Source organism: Protomyctophum bolini (assembly GCF_963924005.1).
Source record: "Protomyctophum bolini genome assembly, chromosome: 3".
NCBI lineage: Eukaryota > Metazoa > Chordata > Actinopteri > Myctophiformes > Myctophidae > Protomyctophum > Protomyctophum bolini.
In genome coordinates, this window is record NC_137864.1 from 47,758,551 (window position 1) to 47,766,905 (window position 8,355).

General features: G+C 43.1%; 1 protein-coding gene across 2 annotated transcripts in view; it reads right to left on the reverse strand.

Annotated features, from left to right (window-relative positions):
• add3a (adducin 3 (gamma) a) overlaps positions 1–8,146 on the reverse strand; it is a 137,330-nt gene extending 129,184 nt beyond the window's left edge. For both annotated transcript variants that reach the window (XM_080760198.1, XM_080760197.1), the window contains exon 1: positions 8,047–8,146. The gene's annotated coding sequence lies outside the window, so the exon portion shown is untranslated. The remainder of the gene's footprint in view (positions 1–8,046) is intronic.
• Between the last annotated feature and the right edge of the window lie 209 nt (positions 8,147–8,355).

Consider the following 8,355-nt stretch of genomic DNA (forward strand, 5'->3'; position numbering starts at 1 on the left):
AGGTTGGTCAGGCACCTGTTCAACAGGGAGTGGATCTGGGAGAGATATAGCGTGTTCCACCCGCAACGTGTTACGCCCTCCCAGTGCAAACTCCTCACTATCAGCAGCTTTGTGTGTATCGCAGGAGGCATGTGCACATGTGGTTGTCTAGTACACTAGTACAGTAGTACACCCTCTCGTAGATCAACAGTAGGGCTTGGCAGTGACAGGGCCATGGTAAATACTAAATGCTCTCCAGAGATCCCTTGATAACAGAGGAATCAACACCTATAAAAGGTCTAATCTGTGGTGGCTGAGTGGCTCACACAGCTGAACACATGTACAGTATGTCTGCTTTACAATATGCAGAGACCCTTTCTTCAAATGGACACACTGTGAGAAAAACTAACTAAACCAGTTTGGTCACGGTATAACTAGTACAACTTCAACCAGGACAAACATGGTGCACATGTACACTACTAGTACATACACAATCATGCACACAACCATGCACACACACACACACACACACACACACACACACACACACACACACACACACACACACACACACACACACACACACACACACACACACACACACACACACACACACACACACACACACACACGTGTGCTGAAATCTGTCTGCCTTTGCCTATGAAGAGATGCAAGATGACAGTGACTCCGTTGGTTTAAACCATGTGACCTGGAAACCAACCATCTAATTAAATTTTCATATTAATGTAAGCCCTGAGGGGCATCTCTGCACCCGACTGGCAACATCCTCACTGTAAACAAAGCTGGGCCAAAACCTGCATACCACTCACTAGTCACTACTCACTACCAATGGGAGATAAAATCAAGTAATACGAGTCTGATGATATTATGAGACTACGGTATGTTAACGTTGGAATACGCTATTGTACACCAGTAAATTAATTACAATGAATTGTAACTTGGGCTGACATACTGTATAAGCCTATTCCTTACTGATGGGATAAATAGTGCAGTGGACTAAACATTCCCAAGTATAGGATAGCTTAACAAACACCGGTCCAGAATTCATTATCTCTACAGTCTGACCTTCAGAGACACTTTAATAAAGCGACTGGCCTGGGGATCAAACAGGCCGCTTTCGGCTACAAAAGCTAATTTGGACCAAAACTTGGCACCTCTCGCTCTCCCATGGTCAGAGGCTGACCCCATTGCCATCATGGCACTGCAGTATCTATGCGAACGCCTTTTCATGGCTTAGGAATCCCACTTCTGGCCTGTGAAGCTGCACCAGACAGACAGTGTTGCCTTGTCAAGCACTCTGCCTCCATGCACAAAGGCGTATGCAATATGCAATTATGCATAGCCTTTATTAGCCTACATATGCAACACACAGAATATGTAACGCATAAAATCAATACGCAAGTGAAGCATGTGTGTAACATAGTATGCATGTGACCCTCCCCCAGCGCACGCACGCACACACTTTTTTTGATGAATTAACACTCCAGACTTTGCTGTGCGGGTGGGTTAAAACTAAGTAAGTCAGATGTCGTCTAAGTCCAATTGGAATCCTTTCAGTCCACCCACATCTGTATAAAGAGGTTATTCTAACCCCACCCCCTGGCTCTGGCAACCAAACAACAGTGAACTATAAACAGTACACACTCAGCCCACACATAACAACACATCAAACAACTCCCTGGCTATGGATACACAGAAATACACAGAAAGAAAGAAAGATAAGGAAGAAACAAAAATCTAGACTTTAGAACGTTTACAAGGTGTTTAATTCACCTCATGTACAATCTGCTTGCCTCCACCTCTGCCATTAAATGCATGCCAAAGTGGCCAGTAAAAGTCACAATGTTAAAATGTGTTGTGTTACAAAGTTGCCCCTTGAGTTTTAAGTCTTTCTGTGTATCATGGATTCTTTGTGGCTTCACTGCCCTCGACCTATCTGATCTGGGGCGGGGGTGATCCAAGTCCTACAACCACAGGTCTGTCTGCTGGCTGTTCATTCATTCATATTCATACACAGATGGTGGAGGAAACCAAGGCACCCCAACCTGCACATCGGGGTTCAGCAGCGTCTTGCCAAGGACACTTGGAAAGCAACTCTGTGGAAGCCCGGGAACTGTTCCCAACTGTTCCCACTGTTCCCAGGTTCCCCGGGAACTGGGAACCTTGTGGTATGAACCTTCTGGTTCCCATCCGGCCGCTCTGCCGGCCACTCTACCCCTGAGCCACTGCTGTCCAAGCAACTACGGTCAACGATAGTCCACAGTGTTCCCCCTGTTTGAGTTAAGTGAAAATGTCCTGTATAATTTACAGCCGCAGTACGGTACTACAACCTGAGCAATGGGCATGTAATCATTATATGCTAATATTTCAATAAAAAAGGCAAACGGAGAGGAGAGAGCCCCCCGTATAGAGCCCCTTGTGTGGACCCCAGTGAGGGTTTAAGTGGTTAAGCCTCATATCTCCATCTCACATTCAATATCAAAATAAATCTGTTTAGTGCTTAGCTTTGAATTTGCATTCATGCAGTGTATAAAAAATAGTTGTTTCACTGGGCGTTACGCACACATACTCAAGCACTCAGGTATGATGTGCGAGCCTGACCAATGGAGAGGGCCCTCAGACCTGGCTGACCAATGGAGAGGGCCCTCTCAGACCTGGCTGACCAATGGAGAGGGCCCTCAGACCTGGCTGACCAAACGCAAAGCTGCAGGCTGAAGGAAACGAGCCAAATGAATGACAGATGAAGTCAAAGCCCCGGAGAGAAAGAACAACGCCAAAATAATAAAAACAAAGCCCGCCGACACTTACATACACAGGCATTTATGCGCGCGCGCGCACACGCACACACGCGCACACACACACACACACACACACACACACACACACACACACACACACTTCTAACAAAGAAAAAAAAAAGTCCAAGACTCAATCAATTTGCAGTGTGTGGAGAAAGCGAAGCCACATGTTTTTCATAAGTTCTCTAACAGAGCGGGGTGAGGTAATGATGATGTCATCTCTGTCCTCTGGACAGCTTCAAATTAATATAACTGGGCTGCATTCACTTTAAACACTTTTACACACACACACACACACACACACACACAACACACTCAAAGAGTAACAGTGTACATTTACACACATGTCGTGGATGTACTATAGGCATGTATCTAAATATGCAATTATGAATTTACGCATGCATAGTGCATACACACATACATACTGTACATAAACACATGCATACCTACATGGTAACGCTGTGCATAATGGGCCCCCATGTCTACTATGATACATTATAAACATACCGGTACTTATAATGTAGAATAACATGGTTTATTATACACTGTAATTAGTTATAAGATCTCATAACTGCATTTTACAATGTATTTATGAGAATGAGTGCTTATTACTTTACAATTGTGTTATAAATCATATAACAAGTATTTATGAGTGCTTGTAACTATAATAATATAGTTATAGTTACGAGTAAGACGCGCAAACGCGGGAAGCGAACGCACTCAGCTCCATATATGGGCACAAAAGGGGCCAGGTCCACAACAAACAAATCACTGGCCCCTTTTGTGCCCATATATGGAGCTGAGTGATTGCTGATGCAACACACTCCATATTTGGATAGCGGGACAGACACACGGACAGACAGACAGACGCACGCACAGACATGATCTGCTAGGTCTCATAGTAAGTGCTCACTGCGTTCGCAATAAGCCATTTACAATGCATTACAGACATGGGAATGGAATACATAGCTAGTATAAATGTTGCTGTTGCCTATAGCCTTTTCTACGTCGTTATTATGATTATCAGAGCTTCTCTACTCTAAGCCCTTTAACCGCCTTTTTATTATTCATTCTCTGGGTCAAATGGACCACACTGGACATCCTACTTCCTGCCTCTTTGCATGTACCGTAGAATTGACCAGGCTCAACAGCATCTTGCATGGCTGCAAAGGCATTCGTCAGAGAAGAGAAAATAAACAAGAAAGAGTTCAATGTTCAAACAGGCCAAGCATCCATTACAATGTCCAACTTGGAAATGTGTTTTATTTTCTATGTGTGCATGGATTTTTTTTTAAATATCTTAACACTAGGATAACGTGTAAGGTTATCAGAACGAATGCACTTGAGTTTGTTTAGGCCTATGTTTTTCAATATGTTAAAATTGAAATAAATAATAAATACAGCATCACTGAGGCGTGACTTCGGGGAAGTATTCACCTTCCCCGGGACATAGAAACATTCCTCTTTTCCCAGCCAAGGCTGGCAATAAAAGCATCTAGCCTCCCAACATTCCCTTAGCAACTGCAATATTCATGAGTACGCAAAACCCCAAAGTAAAAGAGGAGGTTAGATCAATGTGGAGGTGGAATAATAAATATATGGAATATGGATCATGTTTGCATTTTCTATCTGCACAGTCATTGGCTTGGAGATAAAACAACAACAAAAACAACTCATATGATGTCCCACAAGCAGTTCAAATTAGACCCTCAAATCTTGAGGGAAGGCTTTGGATATCAGGTCCTCCATAATATGGTGAACAATCACCAGACTTTAAGCACTGGGAACCAGAGAGGGGAAGGCATCTTGGAGCACTGGCCCTCCAGACAATTATCATATTTGTCTTGGCCTTTTTGACATCAAAAGGCCTAGCCCTGGTATGAAACTGATATCCAAAGAGTCATTAGAAGTTGAGAAATATCAAAGTACCAGAGCAGAGGTGGTGTTGTGCTCTTGAGTGTAATATATGAGCCAAGATCGAGGGGGAATAGTTCGGAGAATAGTCTGGAGAATAAGCGTGAAACAGAGGGAGAGAGAAATAAATAGTAAATGAATCTGCGCCTATCTGTTTAGAACAGTGGCTTTCAACCCTTTTCATATCAAGGTCCATTATTTATTCAGCATTTGAGCCACGGACCACCAGATTTGATGAGATTCTCATCAAGAGATGCTCACCGCTCCTTGGCTGCGGCTCACCGCTCCAAGAGATGGGCCAAATGCGGAGAACAAATATCACTGCGGTAACGTGTGACAAATCATCACGACTTTGACTTTGTCCACAATATGCTGTTGGACTGTTGGCACTATAGGAGATGTAACAGGCAAACGACAAAATCAAAATAACAATTCTACGTTTTCCAATTGTGTAGAATTCTTGTAAATTAAGTAATACAGATGTTTAACAGTAATTTAACTCTTGAGAGCATAAAATGGACCCATACGGGTCCCAAACCATTTTACGCTCTCAAGAGTTAACAATCAATAAGGGCCCATTTGGTTACCAACTCTGCATAATTTAGCTGGGGACCACCTGGAACCCCGTCAAGGACCACTGGTGGTCTGGTGGTCCCCGGACCACTGGTTGAAAACCACTGGTTGAGGACTTTAGGCCTATTTTTTGTAGTGCTAGAGTGATAGACCTGATAGTTTGCCATTATACTTTCCACTGTATGTGAGGTCCCTTCGTTATTTATTTTTTAAGTTTTAGTTTTTCGTTTAGCCTCGATAGTCAGTAGACAGTGGAGAGAGACAGGAAACACAGAGAGAGTTGTGGAGTGACATGCAGCAAATGGTCCGGCCAGCCGGGAATCAAACTAGGGACTCGCTGACAAGCATCTGAGCCCATGTGGTACGCGCTCTGACCACTCGGCGTGGCTGTCAGGTTGTTGCACACAGGTCCCTTCATCCTCAAACCTTGTAGTTGTATTGGTTAACCTATAGGTGGCGCTGTCACCATGTGTCTGGACCCAATCACAAATGACCCTACAGTACACCAGTGTTTCACCAAACCTTTTAGCTCAAGACACAGAAGAGAAATTAGACATTTGCCTGACCCAAACTAGTGAAAAAAGCATATCGACCAGCGCACAACGTTTCGCTTTAGTGCCATGTTGTGTCACTACTTCTTAAATGTTATTTTAATTTAAGGAAATGCATTTGATTTGATTTTGGGGTTTTTTATGTTGGAATTGACCCATAACAATTTGGCCGAGTGCTCTATGCTAACCATATATACACAATGTTCACAGAAGTAACAAAAGCAAGACATTGTGTGTGAGGTGAATGTGTATGTACATTGACTACTATATCGCTCAGCCCTACCCACATTTAGTTTTAGGTTATTTTATCGGCCCCACCTGACCTGATCTAGGAACACCTGGCTGCCTCCTCTGCACTCCCAAACTTAGGACATGTATAGTCACTCAGGAATGCAAATTCATAATTACAGCGTGCATGATGACAAATGAACTGGGCCTAACATTCCTCAACTGCAACTTAGCCACATTCCTTTCACAATTTGTGATGATTGGCCTAAACAGTTGTTGAATTTGACCTATTTAATAAATAGGTCAAAATTCAAATAAATTGTATTTATGTGTGGAGCCACTGACCAATATCTTGGAACCTAAATAGGTGATCAATAAGCTAAGCTACATGTGTCCGTTTTCATAAGCTTGGCCCAATAATGATCTACAAAGAAATGTGGTATTAACAACTGGACTTACAGTATATACAGGAGATGAAAATAAATGATGTCTGTCCTCTAGTCAGATGGACTTTATTAGTAGTTCTTTAGGCAAATCTTTTCAAATTCTCAAAATGTTACCTTTAATTACAGCTCCACCATCAGGCTGATTTAGGTCATATTTGTTGTGCAACTTTCAGTTAATGTTGAAAATATACATTTTCAACCATTGAATAGTCAAATAGACCATGGCAGATAGAGAAAAATAAAATGTGTCATCAGTTCCCTCCCATAGAATGAAAAGCAGCAAGTACTGTCAAAATATGATTTTCAAAAACCTGTGCAGCATGATAGATTGATAGACTGATGATTGATCAGCTGATTGGTGAGTTTGCACAGGCACAGGCAGATTTTGTTTAGTAGTTAGCCGCGGTCGTCGTCTTTGCTCATTAATGCTGGTAGAGAACACACGAAATTAGCCCCATATGTGCCCTCTCCCTACGCTCATTCTGTAGCTCCGAGATGAGGTCACACACTAGCCCCCTCCCACGCGTTTCAGGAACGGCCTTCAACGGCGCAAGCTTCCGCAGTGTACATTTCTTATCCTTACCACACCATTAATCCAAAACGTGTATGGACAATGCAACTTTACACTAATTCATACATAGGAGCGGCGCAGAAAATCCCGCCGCTCCTATGTATGAAAGCCTTTACGTCCCGTCTTTTGTCAGTCGCTTCCATGTTTATCAAGGAAGTGTGCGTGTGCGCGTGCATGTCGAGTGAACTGAAGTCAGTTGGAAATTTCGACCAGGGGAGGCGCCGGGGAGGCGCTAAAGCTTTTCAACTTCCTTGATAAACATGGAAGCGACTGACAAAAGACGGGACGTAAAGGCTTTCATACATAGGAGCGGCGGGATTTTCTGCGCCGCTCCTATGTATGAATTAGTGTAAAGTTGCATTGTCCATACACGTTTTGGATTAATGGTGTGGTAAGGATAAGAAATGTACACTGCGGAAGCTTGCGCCGTTGAAGGCCGTTCCTGAAACGCGTGGGAGGGGGCTAGTGTGTGACCTCATCTCGGAGCTACAGAATGAGCGTAGGGAGAGGGCACATATGGGGCTAACACGAAATATGAAACCACACACAGGTAACGTACTGTCTACTACTAACCATGAATTCATTCTTGAGAAGTTGTAAAGCATATTGCGCATGATTGCACAGCCCACTAAAATAATTAATTTAACTTTTGGCAGCCTTATTATTTAATGCTGCTTCTTTCATTGTCATGTCACGCTTGGATAATTTAATGAAGTAGCCCCATGAAGTTGAACCTGCCAGCCCACATACATAACTCCAGATTAGCTGCCATATTATTTATTATCATGTAGCCTACAGTTTGACACGGGCACGGAATTATGGATACACCAAACCAAGCAATTTCTTTTCAGCGAGTCTGAGCAGTGAGCAAAAGGGTATAACATCAAATACACACTCAAATTGACAACATTCACTATTTATGAATATCTAGAATAATAAATATAATACTTAAAATGAAACCATACCTGTTCTGGTGTTTAAGTGAGCAAAAGGAGATGGAAATGTGGAATCAAAAGTGCGTCCACAATACCGCAAGCAAGTGTTCCCACTGTCCCGAGAGATTCCCGAACCTTGAGTTGATTCTGATTCAGGATTTGAATTCGATGAGCACGTTGTTGTGCGTGCGCCGCGTCAATACTGGGTTTTCACAGACATATAAATGACCTGGATTGTTGCAAGAGTTCTCATGTAGACGACGACTCGCCCAGCCACATGGTCTATATATCTAGTAAACCGGCTTATACAGGAAGTCGGGTTCACTATGTGACAGGAAG